At 43.0% G+C, this 26,202-nt stretch overlaps 1 long non-coding RNA gene across 1 annotated transcript; it reads left to right on the top strand.

The window, feature by feature from the left end:
• The first annotated feature begins 1,913 nt into the window (after positions 1-1,913).
• Positions 1,914-20,988, top strand: LOC142769149 (uncharacterized). The gene is made up of 2 exons (XR_012885682.1): positions 1,914-2,301; positions 20,476-20,988. It is a non-coding gene; the product is annotated as an uncharacterized LOC142769149 (long non-coding RNA).
• Positions 20,989-26,202: the final 5,214 nt, after the last annotated feature.

The raw sequence follows: 26,202 nt of genomic DNA, 5'->3' as shown, positions 1-26,202 counted from the left end.
AACAATGTAGTGACATCAGCACGGTTGTCACGTTATCTTTTTTGCCAACTGAACATCGCGCCTCCTACACGTGTGTTCTTGGGTGCTTGTGTTTTTTCGCTCAAGTTCTTTTGTTCCACCAGCCGCAAGAGATATTTCGTCCCTCGATAGTTACAAAGCCAAACAACGTGGTATTCTCTTGCCGAAGCAGAGGAACGCTTACTCCTCCACCTTTACACCAAAACACTGCTGTGCACGGCAGTTTTCAAATATCTTGATCCTGCGTGTACAGGAAAATGTCCGCACTGTGCGGAGAAATCCTCTGACATCTTCCACATAGTGTGGGCATGCCAGTCAACTCCGCACCTCACCCCTAAATCAAAGCCCACCCGGAAGGACTGGGAAGCAGCCCTGCTCAGCTGTTCCAATCTGGCGAGCCAGAAGGCCCTGGTCAACCGCGGTCAAGTCGCGTTGGCTTCCAATTAGCTCCTGTTACGAGGAGCTCACCTAGTGCGATTGAGGGATGACCCGCACCAGGCCATCTCCCTCCTACTTCCTGTATATGTATAAATAATAAAGTTTTTCTCTATCTCTCTCGTGTGACCCCACCACTTTGTGGCAAGGTCCCTAGAAAATTGTGGCCGACACATATTTAGCCTATCCAGGTGACTCCACTAGGTGATCTCTAACTTTACGAGCGTGCAAAACCCATAAAAATATTTGCTCCAGTGACTGAAGCACACAAAGCACGCTGTCAATATACTGAGAACCCTGAAGCGGCATGTGGTTTACTGACACTCAAGTTGCTCAGGCCCAGCACTTATGCAAGAAAAATGCTGAAGAACACGAAGCGGCGTGTCATGAATTACTGACACCCTGGTTACTCAGGCACAGCACGGACGAGTGTTATTGTTTTTAACGTCTTCAGTGCGGTGTCTGACGCGCAGCGAAGAAATGGGGATTACATTTAACGCCGAGTGCTCGCATCAGTATCGGCGAAACGATGTGCTGGGCAAGGATGCAGTAGCCACAAACGTGTGCCTGGCGACCCATGTCATCTAGATAAAAAACAAAGGCAACGGTTCAAAATACTGTGCGCGCTGGACTTTCATGCACCGGAATTCCTGCGGCCATGTTTTCTTCTTCAACACGCGGTGCATCTGTGTTATCGGTGAGTAGATTTCCAGGTTATCTATCGTGCTACAATTCAGATGCCTGAATTCACATACGTAACGGCAATTTACCGGTGCATAGTGAAAAATCAGCGCATCTAGTGTCCGCAGGATTTTTTCGCTTATTGCCATTGTTTGCAGTGTAATAATTTTGAGTTATGATGATCATTTAATGAAGCTGAAACGTCATAATTCTGGCGGGACGAGACGTCAATTTTACATGTGAGAACTGGAGAACACAATCATTATGCACGCTAAAGAACCTGCGTATGTGCGAACCAATCGGGCAACGCTGCAGATATGACAAATACGCTGTTTGCTTTAACTCATCTGCGGAAGGTATCATGAACGCCGAATAAAAGTTCCAAGAATAACTTTCCTTATACAACCGAGGTAAATTGAACAGTATTGTACACCTCAACATGACTGTCTACTCATAAGTCGATATTGGATTAGCTGGCGCTGACTGGAAGCAAACTCGTGAAGGATTCGCCGGGGATCGCTTAAGTGCGAGTCCCAGAAAGGCCTACGAAGAGTAGTTTGAGATTATAATTGGTGCTATAGTGAGCACAAAATGACGTACGTCACCTGTTTACGAGCTATTGCTTCACATCCGGTTTGTTTTTTGTTCTGCCGGAAGTGTTTGGTTCTCACACAGATGACGCTAAGCCACATGATCAGTTGATCAGCTGCCATTTTCTGACCGTGTGGGCTTCTGTGGGACCTTTGCTACCAGATATATACACCTTGGTGTATTTTTACTTGCGCCCTCCGGGAGAAAAGTAGCGCGCTGACACGACTTTGCTCACGCCGCTACAGAAAAATGCTCTCGTAAGATCAGACCAACGTTGGCTCAGACTGCCGTGATACGCCCACAACAAATGTTTTCGTGTTTAGCTCCTTCGCGTGTTATGTCAATTTCAGTATACCCAAGGGTACTCTTGTGACTGCGCTGTACCCGAATCGCGTGGTATCGCAAGTGAATGCATCCATGGAAAATTGAAGGCAGTTACAAATATCCTACAAGAGTGTTTGAGTGATCACTGAGCGAGTGCCTGTGAGGACCGTATACCAAGCGTCTGCGGCCAGTATGTGAACACTGCTTGGTACGCAAGGAAGCGATGTTCTCTGCATGTACGCAAGAATTTCTGTAAGTGTGTCTTGACTATCTTGTCACTTTTTATCCCCGCTGCCAGCTTTAAAACACTGAGATAGAAGAAGTGTAAGCAAATCTGCGCTACCCCACGTCTTTTCTTGCCATACTGAAGTTCGCGTGCGCATGACTCCTACTACAGTTATTTTGAAAAGAATGCAACAGAAACTTTTTTGTGATGCTTAAAGCACATGCTTCTTCTTTTTGAAAAAAAATAAATTTATTGATTTACACAAATTCACTTATGCTCTAACCATGAAGTTGATCAGTCCAGAGGGCTGCGAATAGAAAATTACACAAGTGGCAGATGTGATAAATGATGGTGGTAATTCCAGAGCTTTCGTTCTATAAGTTGATATGAGTAACGGAATGTTCTCTTTTCGCTTAATTATTCAGTCTAGTTTTGTACCACGGTGTTGATGGTGTATTGTTACTTAGCTTAAGGCTTTTTTAGGCACGAATGCTGCTTATGATGCAAGTGTTTTGTTGCTGCCGCATTTTACGATTGTACCCTCTGCGTAAGTAGGAAGAAATAAGCGAAAGTACATGGAGGTTCACTAGCTCTTAGGCAGACTCCCTACTTCTGCGTAAGTTTTGTTATGTTGGGTAGAGTCAGTAGGCGGCAACTGTAATACGAATTTTAAGCGGCGAAGCTCCTTACGCCGCTGGTCGTATGTCCTGTGTTGTTGTAGCCGCCAGAGTAGCCAGTTGCTTTGCATTGCATGTCAGTAAAAGTGGTGTCACCGCATATTTACGGAGTGAATGATTATAAGTGGGGCGAAGTGTCCGTGCGTTCATCTGTCCGTCCCACTCCTCATCATACACCTCGCGGATGCGGTGAGATTTTTCTTGAATATGGATTAGTACTTTGTTTTACCGCTACCTCCCAGCATGTCTAGAACCTGGATATACACGGGCTTTTCTCCCATACCTGATACAAAATAAAACAACTTCAAAACCTGCAGCATACAGTCAGCTGAGCTAGTCAAAATCACGATATGTAGCAATGGTGGTCCAATGGCTTGGGATGAAGTCAAGTCCAGAAAGTAATGAGATTGATATGTGGGGTTGAACCTCCCAAAACCACCATATCATTATGAAAGATGCCGAAGTGAAGGGCTCCGGAAATTTCGAAAACCTGGAATTCTATAACGTGCACCCAAATCTGAGGAAACAGACTTGCAGTGTTTTCGCGTTCATCGAAAGTGCAGCCGCCGCAGCCGGGATGCGATCCCACGACCTGTGGTTCAGCAGCCGATTACCTTAGCCACTAGACCATCGCAGCGGGGTAGAAAGTAATACGAGTTCTCGGACCACATCAAAGGCGAAAATTGAGCGCACAAGGATTTCAGCTGCCTCAGCTTGAAGCCGGCATTGAATCAGGCATGAAAACTATCACAGTCCAGTCTACAAAAGACTGGCATCGAAATGCGCGATGCTCAACAATAGCCTCATAATAGCGAAGACACAAAATCACAATAGAACAAGTGAATACCGCACTGATTATGACAAGCATGACGTCAACGGCGCGGAATGACTGCGAGCGTGAAGCCAGTTTTTGCTAAAGAGATACCCAATTTTCGATCGTAACGTAATCTTTTTGGTTTATTCGTTATGATATGAAGTAAGCGAGTTGAATTCGACCGCGTTGTTTCGTTCACCTGATATATATTTCACCGTATTTATAAGCACAGTATTGGCCTCGAGACGGGCAACTCTGTTGAGCACGTGCAAGGTCTTAACATGCCGCTCACCGCATGGCCGAACGTCTGCGTTCCGGCGAATGGCTTTGTTATGTAGGCACTTGTGCCAGTGATCTTCCTTTTTTAGCTTTGAACAGCTTGTAGTTGAAAGTAACGTCTGGAACCGTGTCACTGTGATTATGCAGCAGAAACACGCTGGCCGTGTGTATTAAGGTGGACGATTTGGAAGCAGAGAACGTTTTTGATCCAAGTAGCAGATCACGTAATTCATTTCATTGTGGAATTGCGGTCACCGGTGGTGGGCAGAGTTCGTAGCCGGTGACTTCTAAGCCAAACTTTAGGCTGAAATATTTTTGTATTTTCATATTATTTACAACCAATTTTTCAAACATGTAGAAGCACAATAGGCCCTATACTGCTATTTACGAAGCCCTGCAGTGGGGGTCTAGTGGCTGAGGTACTCGGGTGCTGACCCACAGTTCGCGGGTCAAATCCTGGTTGCGGTGGCTGCATTTTCGATGGAGGCGAAAATAATGTAGGCCCGTGCGCTGACATTTGGGTGCACGTTAAATAACCCCAGGTGGTCGAAATTTCCGGACCCCTCCACTACGGCGTCTCTAATAATTATATAGTGGTTTGGGGGCGTTACACCCCACATATCAATCTCATCATCATCATCATCAGCCTGACTACGTCCACTGCAGGATAAAGGCCTCTCCCATGTTCCGCCAGTTAACCCGGTCCTGTGCTTGCTGCTGCCAATTTATACCCGCGAACTTCTCAATCTCATCTGCCCACCAACCTTCTGTCTCCCCCTAACCCGCTTGCCTTCTCTGGAAATCCAGTTAGTTACCCTTCACGACCAGTGGTTGTCCTGTCTACGCGCTACATGCCCGGCCCATGTCCAATTCCTCTTGTTGATTTCAACTATTATATCCTGAATCTCCTTTTGTTCCCTAATCCACTCTGTTCTCTTCTTGTCTCTTAAGGTTACACCTACCATTTTTCTTTCCATTGCTCGTTGCGTAATCCTCAATTTAGGCTGAACCCTCTTTGTAAGTCTCCAGGTTTCTGCTCCGTGGCTAAGTACCGGCAAGATACAGCTGTTATGTAACTTTCTCTTGAGGGAGAGTGGCAATCTACCTGTCATAATTTGAGAGTGCTTGCCAAATGTGCTCCACCCCATTTTTATTCTTCTAGTTACTTCAATCTCGTGGTTCGGCTCCGCGGTTATTACCTGCCCTAAGTAGACATAGTCTTTTACAACTTGAAGTGCACTATTACCTATCTCGAAGCGCTGCTCTTTTCTGAGGTTGTTGTGCATTACTTTCGTTTTCTGCAGATTCATTTTAAAAAACGAAAGTAATGTACAACAACCTCGGAAAATCGATCTGTCAATATGCTATTTACGAAAATTACGAGAAGTGAGCGCTACAATAGAATGCGGGTAAACCGTAAGCCACAAAAAATAATGTATAGATTTAATGATATGAAACAAACAATCATGCAAATGAATCTATAGGTTAAGTTAATATTTGTAATTGTAATCTAAATGTGAAGAAAAAAAGGGGGAAATAACTTGCCATGGGCAAGGATTGAACCTACTACCTTAGAATAACGCTTTCAAATCTCTACCAGCCACTGCGGCTACCCCCCGCCCCCCCGTTCACCTAAACCTAATGAGGTGTATATGTGACGATCCCATGTTTACTTCTCATATATACGACACAATGTGGACGGGGTATAGCTGCCATGGGAGCTCAGTTCGTAGAGCATCAGACGCGCTATTCGAAGGTCATAGGTTCGGTCACCAACCACGGCAAGTGAGCTTTTCGACAAGTTTTTTTCTTCACATTCACAATACAATTGCTATTAATAACTACCTCACAATTTTTTTTCACGACTCCCTGTTAGATCTCATTATTGTTGCGTAACGCAAAGACAAGCCCTCAAGTGAACACTTTTTTTTTGAACATGTACAGTTAGAGCAGAGATGGAATCGCCATGAGAACGATAACACCCACTTCTCACCAGCCCTTTTACAGGAGGTTTGGCAGGTTTTCTAATTAATAATGCAGTGGCGTTGCCCTTCTTAGCGTAGCTGTGACGTAGGTGTTGTTAGCGTTCCTAAACTAGAGTTACGTGACAGGACAATATGGCAAGAAGACACGAAAGGGACCGAAGTGTCTGTTTAATACTGCATTAACCATGACAGACAATGTTGCCCGGCACCATCAAATGCGGGAGTGAGTTTCTCTTTATGTTTTACGCATTGAAGATGTCATGAAAATGCTTGCATCGCTTTGTCGGTTCGCTTAATTTCTATTCTCTAACATGTTAGATATAAATAGGCGGGCTTGTATGCACATGTTTTCTTTTATTCCGCGCATAAATCTAAAGTATGGCTAAACTATCTTATATTAACGCACGCGTTCACTTTTTCAGTAGAGAAAAATAAACCTGTTTAACTATAATGAATCAAAACAACACATAAAAGTAAAGTTTTCGCCTGGATCTACGTATTTATGCCTAAATTTTATTAATTTTACGGTAAAGACTGATTTGGAAAGGCCGCGATTGTATCGCAAACCAAGACATGAGCACCATACTTTATTGCTAAGGCGTGCTAAGGCAACCTCCGGCCATGGCACGTCGCTTGTGAACTGGGCAACGCGAGAAAATGGTGCCGCGAGCGGTCTCAGACTCCACGGAGATGCTATTGAAAAGTTTGCACCAATCTGTTCAGACAAGCTTCTACCCTTATTGATGTGTTCTTGCGTGCGCGTGCGCGCACTTTTACGACATGTTGTACGGTTGCCGTCACTCAGGCGTTCATTCTATCCTTGCGTTTCGGGAAAACCATGGGTGCGTGAAATTGATCCTGGTGGCTTCATACAACAAAAAAAAAAAACAGTAATATTAGAATGCAAGCGAAGCATAGTGACCCTGTTCTGTAACCCTGTTCACTGAGGAAACAATAAAAACAAAAGGTGGACGTGTGATTTTGTTAGAAATTCTCTCTCTAGTTTTCACTTTGGCATGTTCGGCTTGACGTTTCGGTCAATGTGATTGTTCGAATGACATCTCCAACTAGCACGCAGCGTATACAGCGTGGAAGTTTTTGGTGCGTCAATGGATAGAGATCAGTAAAAGTCTCAACCAAGCATTTGACCAAGCAATCTATCAAACAAGGACGTTGTCTTGCGTAACTAAAGTGTACGAACAATTTTTTTTCCGCGGCGGCCGTCTTCTAGATGAAATATAGTTCCTTCAATGCAAGAAAAATCATAGAAAAAGCTTCTGTTAGCGTACTTACTTAAGCAAGACCACCAGGATATATCAGTTAAATGTTTTCGCGTAGACACAATGACCTGCCTCTATAGTTTGTGTATTTTAGTCATCTATCGCATGGTTTGTAATACTAAAATACGTACATTACGGGGCTTTCGCGGTGAAGATCCGCGCTGTACAAAAGGGGAAGAGTGCGCATGTTTTTCTATCAACACGTTTTTTCTTTTTTTATATGACTAAGGTATATTGACATCATTTTGAAAACCTATAGCAAATTCGGGTGTGAATTCATGGCTAGAACTCATTACATGCTCTTTTTATTCGTAATAACAATAAATAAAAACGCAAAAATTGGAATTCAGCAATCAAAATTTCGATTTATAACACAGAAAAAAGAAGTGATTAGCAAGGATCACAAGATTGACAAGGTTTACATAAAGAATGTTTTTGTTTTTTGCAGGACTAATTGTAATTGCTCTCGCTGAAGCATCCAACCATTGGAAACAACTTAGCGCACATTAAAGAACCCCATGTGGTCGAAATTTCCGGAGCCCTCCACTACAGCGTCTCTCATAATAATATAGTGATTTTGGGACGCTAAACCTCACATATCAATCAATTGAAAACAACTGATGATTTCACTAAACTAGCATGACATATTCATAACCCTTTCATTTTACGATAAAAGGAACAACCATCTTGCTTGGAGCTTCAAGCTCCATCACTCTGACATAATATGCAGTCAGCGGTAGTGATTAGATATTTGTTATTGGTACGGTTTCATGGCAATCAATTCTTTGGGTATCCAAATGTAATGTCTCATTGCTATCCGCATTGTGTACATGTTCGATATTGACCAGAGAGAAGCGTAGAACGTATGCTGAATCGTGGCGTGCATTCACTTGACACAGAACGTTTTTCTGTAAGATATACGGACCCGCGTGCGACAGGCTGCTGCAAGCCGCAAAATTTCCATAATCGAGGCCGCGTATGAATCCGTCGAGCTGGGCTATAGCTCCATATAATGAAGCCGAGTGACAGTGCTGCATCCTCTACATGCATGTAGATGTGGGGAACGTTTGCGACGTTTGCAAAAAAAGGATGATGCAGCTTCTAAAGTGAACGATAACTAATAGTCAACGCAAATTTCTTTCCACATAATCACACAACAGCGCAAAACAAATTTTATTACAATAGCATGTGTGAGCGCATCTGAAGCGATTGAATAAATGAAGTAAAAATGGCGCAACCGCGGTAACGGGATAGTGAGTATGTTATCAATTTCAACCCTCCTTTCGTTTGTGTTTCTACTTTCAACGCTGATGGATGAATAGATGAACTTTATTTGGTCCTTCGGAACGTGGTTTAGCACGCTGCGGGCCGCTCCCACGTCCGAAGAGAAATACCAAGATTCTCTGCTGCGTCGCGGGCCCGGTGGACTGGCCATAGCTGTTGTTCGAGTCCGGAGCTTGCAATAGCATCCTCCCATTTGGACGGCGTGATGACTTTCCCACAGCGTAACGCGGGGCGCCACAAGATCACATGTTTTAAGACAGCTATATTGTCGCAGAAGGAACATCTATTAGTTAGCTGTGTTTCGGGATAAATTTTGTTCAATAGCGCGGGATTAGGGTATGCCCTGACCTGAAGAAGCTTGCGTGTCACAGCCTGAGGTATGGTTAGTTTTTTTTTGTTTTTTTTGTGGTAGAGAGTATTATCCCCGCGCCAGGTCAAAATATTTTGTCTGTTCATTATACAAGATGGGGATGGGGGGGCGGGGCGGGGTTACGGCTCTTTATTAGATCAGCGCCGCATTTCCCGATCAAGAAAAAAAGAGCAATAAAAAGGAAGAAAATTTTTTTCATACTTTGATTGATTGATTGAATGATTGAGATGTGGGCTTTACGTCTGAAAACCACCATATGATTATGAGAGACGCCGTAGTGGAGGGCTCCAGAACATTCGATTACCTGGAATTCTTTAACGTGCCCCCAAATCTGAGCACACGGGCCTACAACATTTCCGCCTCCATCGGAAATGCAGCCGCCGCAGCCGGGATTTGATTCCGCGACATGCGGGTAAGCAGCCGAGTACCTTTGCCACTAGACCACTGCAGCGGGATTTTCATATTTTGCTTACCCGTATTGATGATTGCACCAGGTATTCTTGTAGTGTTAGCGCTAAACCTTCGAAGGACCTTCGCTAAACCTTTGAACTTGTACTTACCTACAGATTTATGTAATGTTTGAAAATGTACCCGCCGCAGTGGTCGAGTGGGTATGGCGCTTTACCGTTGACGCGCAGGTCACGGTATCGAATCGAGAGGGTGGCGGCTGCATTTCCGATGGAGGCAGAAAAGCTGTGAGCCCGTGTGCTCCGATTTGAGTGCACGATAAAGAAGCCCAGGTGGTCAATGTTTCCTAAGCCATACACAATGGCATCTTTCATTATCGTACGGCAGTTTTAGGACATTAAACCCCAGATATCTATCAGTGAATCCAAGGAAGTTGAAATTTCCAGAGCTCTGTATTAAAATGTCCCATATTCATATTGTGGTTTCGGTACGTTACAACCCATTCACTATCACTGTTACATTTTGAAAAAAAAGCAGTATATATTAACAGCATGTTGATTGATTGATATGTGGGGTTTAACGTTCCAAAACCACTATATGATTATGAGAGACGCCGTAGTGGAGGGCTCCGGAAATTTAGACCACCTGGGGTTCTTTAACGTGCACCCAAATCTGAGCACACGGGCCTACAACATTTCCGCCTCCATCGGAAATGCAGCCGCCACAGCCGGGATTCGAACCCGCGCACTGCGGGTCAGCAGCCGAGTACCTTAGCCACTAGACCACCGCGGCGGGGCTTATTAACAGCATGTATACACATCAGTTGCTGCTGGATGACATTTACCAATTTATACGCGGGCATTGTATTCATACAAAAACACGCATATGAACACCTATTAATTAGAAAACGTAAACAGATATCCGCTATGAGTCGATAAAAATTGTCCACGTCAACTTATTAAGATAACTTACCGCAGCAGGCCACTAATATATATATATATATATATATATATATATATATATATATATATATATATATATATATATATATATATATATATATATATATATATATTGATTCACTCCGACGAAGGCAGGCCCACCTGCCGAAACGTTAGTAAAACTAGTGTTTTTTCGCACGTTTGTCGACCTCTTTTTATACTGTATATATATATATATATATATATATATATATATATATATATATATATATCAGTTGAATTTTTTTTTTAATTCTTTTAAGCTGCCCAGTTCTTCCTTCATAGGCGTACGGGAATTCCTCCTTCTCCGTGTAATCACACTTTAGTGGTCTGCTGCGAGAGAATGTTTTTTTTTTTGCGCATGCGGACAAGTTGTAATAGGAGATTACCGGCACGGACGATCAGAGGTCTACCATACAATATTGAACTGATAATATTTGCGTGGGTTAACTCAGAGGAGGTCTTCTTTTGTAATCTGTGAAATTGAATTGTGGAAATCAGCGACAGGGTGACCTATCCAAAAAGCATGTTTTACCCACGCTCTCATCTTTCTGCTATGTATGCATGCATCTTATAGAAATAACTATCTCATTCTACTCCTATATTTTGTTAGTGTCATAATAATGAGACAAAAACTCTTAATTTCTAGGCTTTATGAAAGCCTAGAACGTTCCTACTGCTTCATGATGTGGTTGTGGTACTGTTCCGTTTTAGCTATACGAAATGATTGCGTGTCACTTGAAACCGGCATTTCACGTACATAACCGAAGCCAAGTAGGGGCCATGATTTAAGCATGCATCAATGAAAAGCTGGAAACTTCGGATGAGTTATTAGAAGCTTCAAATAACTATACTACACATATTATCAGTTCAAGGGTGTGCATAGGCTATACAACACTCATAACAGGAGCCGTTTTGTGTAACTTTTATCTACGTCGTCGATCACGCATCTTTTACTTCAGTGACACACGAAACAAACGCGCCCGCCTCCACCATTCATAATATTGTGGCACGGGTTTCGCTGGCATTCTCAGTGTATAGTGGAACGTACCCTTAAAGGCGACTAGAAGGAACTCTTAGAAGTTGACATTTGGTTGCGAGCTGTACTGTGGCTTGCTACCGAATCAGTATTTCGCCACGTTACATTTTAGTAATGCGTGAACCTCTAGGAAGGCACACGTCCAACAAAACTGCCCGACACAGTATATTCACAAGGTTAGAGAAACTTAAAGCTGATCGAGTGGCGAATAAGGTTCCAGACACGTTTGTGAATGACGCAATGACACTGGGACCAAATGTAGAGCAAAGTTCTCACGAATTGAAGCAATCTCAGAGTGAGACACTTGTGATTGACATAGTTCGGAATGTGGTACAAGGACAAAAACTTTGGGGAGGAGGTAAAGTCACACCAAATACGAGTACTGGCATGCTGCCCGTTGTCATGCACATTGTTTTTTTTAGAACAGTTTTTTTACAACGTACACTGTTTTGAGAGCCGGTATTCGTAATACAAGCATCATGTTGGCTGATGCTAGTACAGTCAAGGAGCACCTTCAACAATGGTGACCATATGGCAGCTCGTATTGAAAACAACAGCATTGGCATGCCATTTTCATTCTCTTACCCCATTGCGCAAAGCAATGGCAAAGAGGAAATTTTGCTTGACAGCCTTCAGGGGAAAAAAGCATGCAACAACAAAAAAAATAAAACATGACAAGGATGACAGGACCACAGCTTTCGTCTCATAGTGTATCCGAGCACAGCAGTACGTTAGATCGCTACATCTGAATAGAAAAAAAAAAAAAGCCTGCGTTGCGCGACAGCCCTTCAATCAATACGCTCGCCAGCGTTCCACATTACCAAACAGAAAGAAAAAAAACACGTGAAGCGGTGGTTTCGCACTTACCGAGTGGGCGAGGGCGCATGCATCAAGGATAATCCTGCACCTGGCGGCAAGATTTACGTGGGCTTACGGATTACAATGCAACATTTGTGACGATGCTGTCTTTTCTTGTACTTTGTGAGGCACAAGCAAAGAAGGGCCCACTTTCGAACAATAACTAAGGCGCCTTTCTGGGCGTTCATTCACGGGCGCATGAAGCAGTATAATTCAGCGTAGGGCGTGAAAAGCGTGTCACATAGCCTTCCAAAAGGAAGACTTCCACTATGGCGACAAGAACCTACGTACGAGTGGTTTGGTGTTTCAAGATAAAAAAGACATCGTATTTCTGATCAAGTTGCGCTTCTTCTTTGTTTTTTTTTTTCGAGCTACTGCTGACGTATCCACTATAGCACCATAGTCAAGTGGTGCGGAAAAAGTTTAGAAAGTTAGCTTTTCTGAAAAAAAAAAAACTGGGCAGATTCTTTGTACCTTGGCAATGGATGTCATGTGAAGCACGTGGAGGAAAGGTGACTGTGGTGAAAAAGTTGGTTCAGTGAAACGTTGCGAAGTGATGCCAAACGTGTGTAAAAATGTAACATGTACAGATAAGTACGTTGTACAGCCGGATATGTTTTATGTAAGCTGCATGCCGTCGTGTAACGATACCACAAGCAACATATTGGTATTTCCATTACCAAAGGTGGCAACATAAAATGTAACGCGTGTGCTTGCGAGAATGGCTGCCCTGAATAGCGCTATACGTAGAAAAACTTCAGAAGATGGTGAATAACTGCAATTCACGCTAACCTAGCGTGACGCCGACTTATGTAACGTTAATAAAGTTAGATGAGTTGCGCGGCAACCACAATTGACGCTTCACCAACATCACGTCTGCCTCGGGCCTTTTTCCAAAAAAGTTCCGAGAATTGGCGTGACTGTCTGGCACGAATACTTGGTTTTATCCCAGAATGGTTGGGTTGCATTCTATCTAGGACCATAACCATACTCGGCATTACGCTGGCAATGTCAGTTTTTCTTGATTCTCTCGCGTTAATTTGCCACATTGTGTCTCCGCTGTTTATGTGTACTTATAAAGTCAAGTGCCTGTGGCGGGAACCTGCATACCAAGTCGGGTGTTGGTATACTCAGCGTGAACTTGAAATATTTGTATGATATATCTTCGATACCCTGATTTCATACTCGTTTTTGTGGCTGAGTTTACGGCATTGGTACTCGCCTTACGAAAGTTAAACATGGTAAACACATTGGCTGTGATAATTACAAATCCTCAGCTTCTTCGCACTGCATTTTCTTTTGGTGCTGACTTGCTCATAATAAAGGCGTTTCGTAGATTAATAACCCCACATTTGAAAAACGATATATTCGTTTTGGTGCCAGGTCACAAATGACTGCTCCTACTCCTAAACGAGAAGACCAATCCATTATTGAAGTCATCTATAAGTGGGCCAACTTTAGCGTGCTTTCAACCATTCGCTTCTGTAGTGGCTGCGCGATTTTCCAGGTGTACTATTATGGAAACCTTTGCAGGTACATCACTAACAGACTCCACAGAATATGAACACTTACTATATCCCCGGGCGCTGGTCATTTTGTGATACACATAAACTAGAAGTCGCATTACGACGCTGCGCTGTCGGTTGCCGAAATTAAATAGCCACCAACACAGGTCTCGTCAGGCTTTCTCAAATGTGCGCTTTCTGTGGAGAGCTGGAAACTGTAGACCATTACTTTTTTTTTTACCTGTGGGCGATTTACTTCATTTCGTAGATTTATGTTATGAAATCCTTTACGTGCTATTTGACTGAATTTATCCATGCACGTAATTCTGTCTCCTGAAGCCCCTGTTTCAAAGTTTGCCAGTGGGAAAGTTTGCGTTACTCTGTGGAATTATCTAAATGAGACGAGTAGAATAAGAAACTAATCTTTATTATTATCCTCTTTTGTCTACAAATAAATAGCTTTTCTTACACATTTATATTTATTTTTAGGTAAAGTTTTCCATCCAAGGTATTATATATTACTAATCGGAATATGCAGTCTGAAATTTCATACATTTTCATTTTAAAACCTCTATTACTCTTAAATTCAATAGGATCTTATACGACCACTCAATTATTGGACAATTCCACACAGTGGGCATGAGCTACAAGAAAAGGTCAACAAGAACAAGAATAGGAATGTGTGGTCTGGAACGCTCTCGTTCTTCATCGTCATTGTCATCGTCTGCGGCAGCTACAGCGGACAACGCCGGCGCAAATGCCGACGCGAAAACCAACGAACATTTCTCGACCAAAAGAAGCTTCGCCCCTAAAAAGTAATATTTTCTGTGCACGAGGAGCGTGTTTGAAATCTCCCAGCTATCCCATGCGAAGCCACCGCTGGCATTCACTGCAGTCAAATAGATGGGACAGGGTGTCTCCCGCATCGGATTTAGAAATCAAATTATTTGCTGAAAGGTGAATACTGAGATATTTCACTACGGCTCTTCAAAGAAGATTAAGCTGGAAAATGATTGAAATAGGATAGCTGAAGCCAAATCACTAACGTTTAACGTAGCGCAGCTTTAAGCCTATATCAATGTAGTGTCTGTTTTAACTTGACCCCTCTTGCCCTGGCAATGTAATCAGACTCTTTTCCAGGACGGGGCCGTAGACGATGGTGCCTTAAAGGCGAGCGAGCTTACCAAAGCCGATGAAAAGCTATACGATCGATCCTAAATACCGGTTCTCTACAGGCGATTGATCCACGGTGGAGTACTCGTCTATTGGTTCTGCAGGCGCACAGTTCCATCCTATAGCTCAATGCTATAGCTAAAAAAAAATGCCAGGTCTACGTGGAGGGTGCAGCACAGTCACACCGAAAGCTATTGAAGAGCGGCCTTTCGAAGCCTCTTCTAAACACTCGTTGGGTAACTGCTGCAAACACACTTTCTTGATGCCTACTACGGCATTATCAATAAAGATGTTATTTATTCTTTATTTATTTTAAATTCCTTACAGGCCCTTTACAGGGCATTGAGTAAGGGGGGTAATTGGTGAAGTTTTACAGATCACACAAAATTAATTCACGCGTTACAGAGCGTATCAGCACAATGAAAATATGACGCGGTTTGCAATATAAGTTGAACTTAACAGGCGATAACAAGAAAAAAAAGAAAAAAGAAAAGGCAATTTCATAGTGCACACACGACAGTGGGAACCGAATACAGTCATTATAGCATATGAAGGCGGCATCAACCAAAGATAGCCAACTGGCTTTACCTCAACGACGTGCCGTAATTTGTTTATAAGTTGCAGAACATACAATAGAAGAAGCACCAAAAAACGCAGAACCTATGCCCATACATAGAAAACATTTCCAGTGTGCAACAAACATAATCGGGCACAAAATCCGACACTAAAAAAATGTGCAGAACAGTGGCAAGTCTATTGTGAGAAGAGTGTAAGCAGCAACTGACGGAAAGAACTATTGTCTGCTACAGATGCGATGTTATCTGGAAGACCATTCCACAAACGTATGGCGCGAGGAAGAGCAGATGAGTGGAATGAATCAGTTGCCCCGTATAATCGCTTAAAACTGAAGTGATTATGCAACCTACATGAAGTAATGGAAGGAACATCGAGGTGGAGTGGGAGGGGTCTGTTGGTGTACACGTATTTGTGAAAGAGGCAAAGAAGGGAAATGTCGCGACGAGTGCTCAGGGGTTGAAGAGAAAGATTGTTTTTAATTTGCGTTATGCTGCTGCGATAATCATGATTGCATAAAATGAAACGGGCCGCCCTATTCTGAATAGCTTCAAGCATGTTAATTAAGTAGTTGTGATAAGGGGACCAGATAGGAGCGGCAAATTCAAGCTGGGGACGGACAAAGGTTTGATAGACTAGTTGACGGACGTGAGCGGGACAGCTATGTAAATTACGGCGTAGATATCCTAAGGACTTGGAGGCTTTCGCGCTAATGGTGGTGATGTGGTGAGACCAGGAGAGATTGGGTGTGAAATGGACACCAACATACTTATAGGATGATGCCTGTGATAGTGCAGAATTGTTGATAGTGTAGTGGAAAGTGCAAACGTTTTGTTTGCGCGTAAAGGAGATTATTTTACATTTTTCCGTGTTCAGAGACATTAATCATCTGTTACACCAGTCATTAATGCGGTGAAGGTCACTTTGTAGAGTTAAGTGGTCGTCGGGGGATGATATAGGACGGTGAATTATGCAATCATCTGCGAAAATACGCATGCAGGAAGATATGTTATTTGGCAGATCATATATATAGATTAAGAACAGTAGGCGGCCGAGGACGCACCCTTGTGAAACGCCAGAAGTTACGTGGGAAAGAGGGGAAGGGGAATTGTTAATTATAGTAAACTGCTGACGAAGTGAAAGAAAGTTGCGAAGCCAAGATAGGGTAAGAGAGTCTATTCGGAAGGCAGATAATTTAGAAATCAGACGGCAATGGGCTACGTGATCGAAGGCTTTAGAAAAATTGAGGAAGATACAATCAGTCTGAAGGTTACTGTTCATATTGGAATGCAGCTCGGTTGTTAGTTCTAGCAGCTGTGTTTCGCAAGAAAAACGCTTTCTGAATCCGTGTTGGTTCAGAAAGAAGAAATTATTTGATTCTAAGTGTCGGAAAACATGGGAAGCGATTATGTGTTCAAGAAGTTTGCAGCATATACAAGTAAGAGAAATTGGACGGTAACTTTCGGGTAAATGCTTATCACCTGCTTTAAACACAGGCACTATTTTACCAATTTTCCAGTCAGAAGGGAGATGACCTGTCGCTAAAGATTGCCTGAAAAGGTCATACAAAATGTTAACAGAAACGGAGGCGGTGTTTTTGAGAATTTTAGAATTAATGTCGTCGATGCCACCTGAAGTGGAAAGCTTGAGGTTATTAACTAGAAGAGCAATACCCTCGTCAGTTATTTCTATAGGTTCCATGTATGCAATGTCAAGTTCGGGAACGTATGGTACGTCGGAATGGTGTTCCAGGGTGAAAACGGATGAAAAAAAATGCGTTAAATGCTGATGTACAATGACTATCTGAAAGAGGGACATGGTCGTCATCTAGCAAAGATATTTGTTGGCCATGTTGTTGAGGAGAAACAAGTGACCAGAACTTCTTGGAATTTGATTTCAAGAGGGAAGGTAGATCGACAGAATAATATTTAAGTTTAGCAGATTGTACTGCCGCGCAGTAGCTTTTCATAAAATTCTTGTATGTCTGCCGTGCAGAGGGCGTGTCATGGCGTTTAGCTGTGCGGTATAAACGTTTCTTTTTATTTCTGAGTTGCCTGAGAGATTTCGTAAACCATGGGTTTGTTTTATCGTTTTTCACTTTTACTAGGGGGACGTACTGATTAGTTAGTGTACATAGTTTATCTCGGTACAGCACCCAGTTATCATTTACTGAGCGACGGTCGAAAAGGGGTAGGAATGTGTCGTTGTAAAAAATTTCGAGTTCGGCGTTAAATTGGCTGTAGTTGGCCTTACTATAGTCGCGAATATTTTTGTGGTCGGTGCCGGAAAAAGGTAGTGGAATGTTAAGAGTTACTTGGAGGAGGCTGTGGTCGCTAAAACCATCTATGTTAAGAACGGTACCTACTGTTTCAGGAACTGTCGTAAGAATTAGGTCAAGGATGTTAGAGCCGCGCGTAGGTTGCTTTACTATTTGAGATAGGTTAAAATCTAACGCAAGGTTTATAAATTCCGTGGAATTGCGGCAAGAAGAAGACAATTGGATCCAATCTATTTCGGGAAAGTTAAAGTCGCCAAAAATGTAGATGGCGTTGGTGCGACATAAATTAGTGGCCTGGGTTATGCTACTGCGCTAGTCGTCTACAAATGAATGGGAACAATCAGGGGGAAGAATTTTCGCTAATTTTTCATGCAGTTGTTGACGACGATGCGGATTTATGCCTAAAGTGCGTATGCGGCATCGTTAATGTCTAAACAAAAACAAGCATTTGTAATGGGTCGGAGCATTGGACTGCCTGTATACTCGTTACGCTATTCGCATTGTGCGACGACTGCTTGTTCTTTCACTGTTTCAAAACGCTTTATAAGCCATGTTAACACGCGATTGCTTTCCCGACATCAAGCCTGTCTAAGAAAAGTTTTACAACAAGTTCCAAGCATCGGCGTAGCTCAGTGGTAGAATACTGGGCTGGCATCCAGCGATGGGGTTACGGTCACCGGCGGCGGACAAATATACGGCGCTCTGCGAGACTCCAGTGGGGATGGCACAGAACTATTCCTAAAGTTGAAATTCTTCTGAAACACCCCAACAAATGACGACGATAAGCATGCTTTGGGGAGTTTGATAAAATCACCTTGACACCATCTGACCAAGCTCGATATCAGCACGCGAAACAACTGTTTTCGTTAGTAGGTGACCATCAAAAAATAAAAAAAGCCATTCCCACTGAACGAATAGACATTACCTCACCAAAACATGTGTTAGTGAAGTCCTATAGCTTCTTGAGATAAGAGCGTAGCAGTGATGCTGTACAGGTAGACACTTTACCTAAACAAAACAAAAAGTCCAGCTACTAAAATAAAGGACTTCTATATTCCATGAACGCCACCGTTATATACTGCACTTCTACGGCAATCAGCGAATCAGTTCGAGCGAGAATCGTTCAAATAGCTGTGTAGAAAAGCCCGTAAACAATGCCAAGTTTAATTTGCATTTACAGTCTTAATTACCAACATGCATGCCTTTGTGACTCAGTGAATTTTCATGGAAGCAAAGTAATGAAATAAAATATCTAATATAAACTACAAAACTTAGCCTTCAGCCTTAACTCTACCTCTGGTTTCGTTAGTCTAATGATGCATTTGTTGCATACAGGTAACGAAACACCACTGGCAGAAACTTTGCGTGTGCAGTAGGGCGCAATAATGAGCCAGTCTCATTAGCGTACGCAATAACTAGCTGAATGCACAACTGCCTTGTCGGAGTCACCGGGCGCTACGACAAACTTGCATTTTGCAGGAGAGCCCAAAAGAAAGCAACAACATTTGCGAATTAGAACAACGCCTCAATAATTTTAATGAATACGTGTTTTCGTTGAGGACGCAGCGCATGTAAAATTGCTGGCAACTTATGAAGACACAAAAGAGGCAACGGGATTGTTTAAGTTGAAGTTGAGAACGCACATGCAAGCTACCCGTGATCTCCGTTGATGAAGTCTTGTAATGAGCCACTCTATTTGTATCCACATTCATAGATAAGTCAATAGGGGCCACCAGCGTACAGTCCAGAGTTTCAGAAGGGCAGACCGTTCGTCTTACGCTTCCATCAAACAAATAACGTGAATGAAGATGACATTATATACATTGTCTGCCTCTTCATTCAGATGACATTATATACATTGTCTGCTAATTTGATATAGTCAAAAAGATAGTTTATATTTCGCTATCTCAAATTTAGACAAGAAATTATGCGATATGATGTCACTCAACAATTTATGTAGAGGCACTGCAGTTGCTTTGATTATTATGCTAGATGTGGCCCATATATTCAGCGAAAATGTTTTTACTTTCATTGCTATGTAATCTCATTGTCTGAGCATTGTTTTCTGTACAAGAAAATTATAGGATGGTGAAGAATGCGTCGTCTCATCACCCACATACCGTTAGTATATGGGTGACGAATATCTCCTACAGTGTTTGTGTTACACTAACTGCTTTGTGCGTTTATTTCATGACCTAAGTTCATTTGCAGAAGTGCGCTATTAGAATAGGACACAGCTCTTGCTGGTAGAGTATGTGACGGACTGAGCTGGTAGAGTACCAGCTCAGTCCGTCTTCAGATTCATGTGATCATGATATTAAAAAGGATTCTGTAGTACCCTTTTGTTAGCTTTTGTTAGGTATCACAATGAGGGTCGCATGCGGCCCTGCATGCGACCCTCATTGTGATCTCATGAAAGCTTTCGCTGTAAGTAATGCCATGAAGTGTGTGTCCGAAAGATTGTAGCAATCGGAGGAATGTGAGATTTGTTTAGGCAGCAGAATACATTGCGTGTGACACTCTGCATGAGTATATGTCAGAGTGGTGAAACCATGATAGAAGCATACTACGTCAGCAGTTGATGTGCTCAAGTGCTCACACTGAATAGCTTACACGTATCACATTCAGTGACCTGTATTTTGATGATGTGAATATTCCATGCGGTGTAACAACGTCATTCCTCCTCTTTGGTTACAGTGACGTTGCGACAGTGCACAATCAAGGCGATGTGGCAAGGCAGCACTCAATGACAAATCGGCGTCCCCTTGTGTCAAAAAAAGAGCTATCTTCTTCTTTCAGAATGGAAATGTTGCGTCTTGGCAAATAATGCTTTTAAGCAGAGATGACAAAACAAGGGTGCCGTATGGCTTCTTCGTCAAGCACTTCGAGGTTGTTTGAAGTATACAGTGTTCTCAATCTTTGCAATAGATGACTGAATGAAACCTTGAATTACGCGGGGACACTTGAGTATGTATAATACGAGGTTATGTACTCTTATGGGGTGAAAGGTAAATGTGAAGGGCTTGATATCTTCGGTCTCACAGAACCCCTATTTTTTCCCAAAGTAACCTGTACAAAGTATAAAACAGCGCAAAGAGTTCAGATCCTTGAGTTGGTACGTGCTTGTCTAGACTTATTCTCAGCTATATGAAATTCTCGCATTGTGCTTCTCCGGTGTAGCACAGAAATACCAAATTACTAGTATTTTTACTTCTGCGGAGTTTATGCATTGCTCCTGACAGTTTGCAAGGTGGATCCTTAGGAAGAAAATAAGTAACCACTCTTGATAGCACTTGCTCTTCAAAAATGACATTGCTCAATTGCTCTTCGCAAGCCACTACACGCGTGGCTGCAAAACTCGAAACGGTTGTTCACAGAAGAAAAAAAGGCCACATGACACTCAAAATAAATACCTATCTTGACGTGAATGATTGCACAGTTACCATGCACTCAGAAAATGGTCCCTGTTATTTGTATTGTGAATTTGCGTAATGCCATGAAGCTTTTCATATCCATGCTGTTCAGAATTCTGGACTGAGCATCCTAATAGAAGCTTTGTCAGACAAAGAGGACAAAAGAGACGAGTACAGAAGACGTTCTTGTTTTTATAAACTGTGTGCAGAGCCGCCGTTGTTGAGGATGCTTCAGACCTATGGTTAGCCTAGTACGTCAATAAGCGGATTGGTTCACTGATCAATGAAAGGCATATCCACCCATCCTAGAAAAAGTTGCCTACATTGCTTTGTTTTTAATGTGATTTAGAAATAAAAAAACAGTAGAAAAGTGAACTTGGAAGCTTCTACTGAAAATATTTTTTTCTTATTTCGTGCCATAGTGGCTATGGCTACATGCGGCAGCGGCGGCGGGAAACTGCGGCCCTGCATGCGACCCTCATTGTGATCTCATGAAAGCTTTCGCTGTAAGTGATACCTGCCTCAAATAAGGAGGACGAATGTTTTCAAACAGAATAGAGACAGAAAGATGTACTGTTGTGCAGCTAGGTTCTTCGGTATATTACCAGTAAGTATTTGTAGGTGCCCGTGATAGGGGAGGAAAAAAAGGCAAAAAATCAGTGTTGACTGTCATGAAATTACTATAGTTTTGCTTTAGTCTGACACAACTGCAACTCGGCGTCACTTGTGACAGTAGAACAGGTTTATAGCGGTTATGGTTTTAGTGAATTTTCGATTGACTAGAATTAAAGTGCACAAGACGAATGAAATGCCAAAAAGGAAACGTTCATAGACGTCTTTGTCATGTATTTTGTAAAAAATATCTAAAACATGGATAGGTATTTGCGTATTCCGATGCTGAATATACTTTCCTAGACTGGTCACACCGGCACGTCTTTTTGTGTTAGATCCTCTGGCTCTTCTGAAACGTGACTTCAATCCTTATGCAGAAGGTAATAGGGAGAGTATGGAGCTCACATACTTATGGACCTGCTATCATACAATGACTGACACGTCCGCAGTTTAGTGGTAAAGTTTTACTTAATGGCAGAACGGGAAGCGTATTTCTGGTGAACTGCGCAATATTTTATTCACAAGAATATAATCGCTGCTATAGAGAGAAAGTGCGCATATTGACGTCAGAGTATGCATAACACAAATGGAGAATTTCATATAGGAAATTCTTTAAATGCTTGCTTTCATGTACAAAAGTTGGTAAGGCGCTCGAGAATGATTACTGATTGTCCCACTTCAGTTACATGCGCAGAATCAAGGCTTTGGAAAAGTCATTTTTTGAGCAGAAAATATAGATTTGTTTGTACACTGTCATAACTTAATGGGTTATTCATTGGCTTGAATAATTCTTGTCTAATATTTGAACGTAATTACATCGCTGTGTTTGAAAACATATTCTACCCTTCCCCTTGATTAACCTAACCTCATCGTCAAATTACAGCAATAACGTCGACTACCACGCATGTACCTCTTGCCAGACACGTAGTGATTCATGCAAACACTCGAGGATTTTCGGTCTTGAAACGGTCCCTAGATATGTTTGAACTCACTGGAAAGAAGCGTCTCTCATAATCATATCGTAGTTTTGGGACATTAGACCCACATATCAATCAATCGATCAAATCGATGGAAAGAATGCTTCATTTACGGCGTAGAAGTTCGCATAGCATCTGCTATGATATGTTCGCGCACTAGAGGATGGGCAGCTTAAACTTTCGTCTATTTATTTACAGATCCCCGATAAGTCTAAAGTTTTGAGGTGACAGATCCAGAATTACACGTTTCCCAGACCTCCCCTATTCCAGATCATTTATCTATGTGACACTGGATCATTTATCCAGCGCCAAATAGCGCCTACATTTGAGGGCAACATAAATCTCCCTGGAAGTTACGGGATAGTAAGCAAGATTGACTTTATTGAACATATCCCGAGGAGGCTGAAAAAGGGCTATTCCCACCCTTAATTCAGCCAGGAGGCTCCACTCAGGATGGCACTGGCAGTCGAAGGCTTATAGCGATGTCCCGGGCTCTCTGGACCACCTGTAGTTGCTGCTTCTATTCGTTGCTCATGAAGACTTCCTGCCAAGCCTCTTGGGTGTTTAGTTGTGCAGCGCTGTGGCTAGAAGTTACGTGAAAAGCTCCATTCGACCATGTAACGAATTTGTACAAAATGCATCACCGATCTCCATGGAGTTCTTTCACGCGCTATTGGTAATAGTGGAGGCCCTGTTCGTTTGAAGAGAAAGGATGGGAAGAGGGAAAATTGAAAAAAAGTATTGTGAAGACGGCTTTATTATGGTGTGTAGCTTGTAATAACTCACGACAGAACAGGTTTTCCTTAAGTTTGCTTGAATATCTGCGAGTTGTAATGGTTTATATAGTGGAAGCCTTTACTGGAGGGAACTGATGTTGCAAGCTGCTTAGCGTAGGAAAAGGGCATATGCCTTCAGTGTGGTTCTATGTTCAATTGATTCTGACGCACTGTGCGTGCCTTCTTCAAATCCGTTCTATGGCTTTGCACTTCAGGTGGTTGCTCGTAGGGCAGATGGTGCACTTTGAAACTTAGTTGAATTCACGCATTGAATTGTGCAGAAACTCTTGTGACAAATGGTTTAATACACACCGGGTGGTTCAGTATCAAAAAGCCGAATTCGCCAAAACTAAGTTCCCTTCTAGCAGCGCGATATATGTATATATATAAATATATATGTATATATATATATATATATATATATATATATATATATATATATATATATATATATATATATATATATATATATATATATATATATATATATATATATTGTTACGTTTAGAATTGTGTTTATTCCGCTGTGGCGTGACACCACGGACCCGAGCTAACGAGGGAGTTTCTACTCCCTCCCACGCCTAGCCGAGCGTGGCTTTGCCGTGCCCGGGGAAAAGGGGATCCTGGGGGTTGAGCTGACGCTGGGTGATTGGACCTTTAAGGCCCCCCGGCAGAGGCAACACACCCCTTTGGCCCCGGCTTCACGTAGACGGCACCCCTGGGCTGACCCACCCAGGGGAAATCGGCAGTCGCCTTTTCCTATCTCTCTCTCCCTACATCTTCGTCTTTCTTACTTTTTTAGCTTTCCTGTCTACTTCTCTCTTCTGCTTACTTCCAATTTTCCTGGCGGCAAGGGTTAACCCTGTGCAAATAGCCTACCTTGGTCTAGGCGCATTGGGTTATGGCAGTGTTGTACGGCTGACATCTGCAAGCTTTCAGCACCTGCAAACTTGCAGCGTCCCCTTGTTGGGCTCCGTGGTGGGTGGCCGCCAACGCTGCTGAACAAAAATAAGACCGGCATGCATGGAGCATTCCCTCAACTTTCTGATCGTACCGGCCTAAAGCGGGTACGCACCAACGACATAAATTTCTTTAACCAGCCAATAGAAACTTTTCCCCACTTCCACGTCATTCACTGTGAAAAAACCGGAAAGCAAGCCAGGACCATATCTCCTTTCGTAGTTGCCAGGTGTCTTACTGAAACTCTCGGGGCTGGATACAAAGTAACCAAAATGGCTAGCGGAGACCTTCTTCTCGAAATTCGGGACAAAGCACAACTTGTAAAGCTAGACAGCCTCTCAACGTTTGGTGACGTACCGATCACCGTAACACGAAACATGAACATCACCGTAACACAGATCCATGAACATCACTCGTGGAGTGGTATCTGATGCAGACTTACTTGAACTCACCGAAACTGAACTTTTGGAAGGGTGGAAGAGCCAAAACGTCAATAATGTACAGAGAATAATCATCAGAAGAGATAATAAGGAAATACCAACGAAACACTTGATACTCACGTTTGCATCCAGTAAACTACCAGACTCCATTCAAACAGGGTACACAAAGACATCTATCAGGCCGTATATACCAAACCCTCGTCGTTGCTTCCAATGCCAGAGGTATGGCCATGGCTCTAAAACCTGTCGTGGTCGCCAGACTTGTGCACAATGTGGAGTCCTAGGCCACGTGTCTGAGAACTGCAAACAACCGCCACACTGTGTAAACTGCGAAGGAAACCATGCCGCATATTCACGCTCCTGCACATACTGGAAAAAAGAAAAAGAAATAATTACATTGAAGGTGAAGGAGAACATTACGTTTAAGGAAGCACGGCGAAGAGTCGCTCCATTCTATGGACCTACATACGCTGATGCGGCGCGTCAGGGGGCACCGCCGCACCAGCCCTCGCCACTCCTTCGGCCCGCGCATACCGAGCCGGTGGGTGTGGCACCTGCCCCCAAGGCGGCTGTAGCCCAGGCTACACCGCCTACTCCCAAACAGAGACCGGAGACTCCAGAGTCTTCGGGTCTCAAGGCCTCCCCTCACCAGGCGAGGCCCGAAATCCGAACTAACAGCCCGCACGTGCGGGCATCCAGTGCCTCCGAGGAGGCAATGGATACCTCGGCACCCTTGGTGCCGAAAGAGCGGCGTGGCTCCTTGGAGCGCGCCAAGAAAACAAAAAAGCAAATAACAGGGCCTGGTGACGGCCCTGTTAAGTGAACTCAAACTCCCCGTCTAAACAGCCACTCGCTTTTCGTACACACAGCATTATTTTACATTCACCATGAACACTCAAAGTATACAATGGAACGTCAGGGGCCTTCTCAGAAACCTTGACGACATCCAAGAACTCTTACACGAACACTCACCAAAAGTGCTGTGTGTACAAGAAACACACCTTAATTCAAAACACACAAAGTTTCTTCGCAAATACGCTATTTTTCGAAAGGACCGTGATGATGCCATGACATCATCCGGAGGTGTTGCCATCATAGTGAATCAAGAAATTGCATGCACACACTTACAACTCCAAACATCCCTTGAGGCAGTGGCTGTTCGAGCGGTTCTTTTTGATAAACTGATCACAATCTGCACTATTTACATTCCTCCTAGCTATCAGCTGCAAAAACGTGATTTACACTC

This window comes from Rhipicephalus microplus, chromosome 1 (genome assembly GCF_043290135.1).
Source record: "Rhipicephalus microplus isolate Deutch F79 chromosome 1, USDA_Rmic, whole genome shotgun sequence".
In the NCBI taxonomy this organism is placed as follows: domain Eukaryota; kingdom Metazoa; phylum Arthropoda; class Arachnida; order Ixodida; family Ixodidae; genus Rhipicephalus; species Rhipicephalus microplus.
Note: the sequence above shows the minus strand (reverse complement) of the source record. Positions and strands in the feature narration are given on the sequence as shown.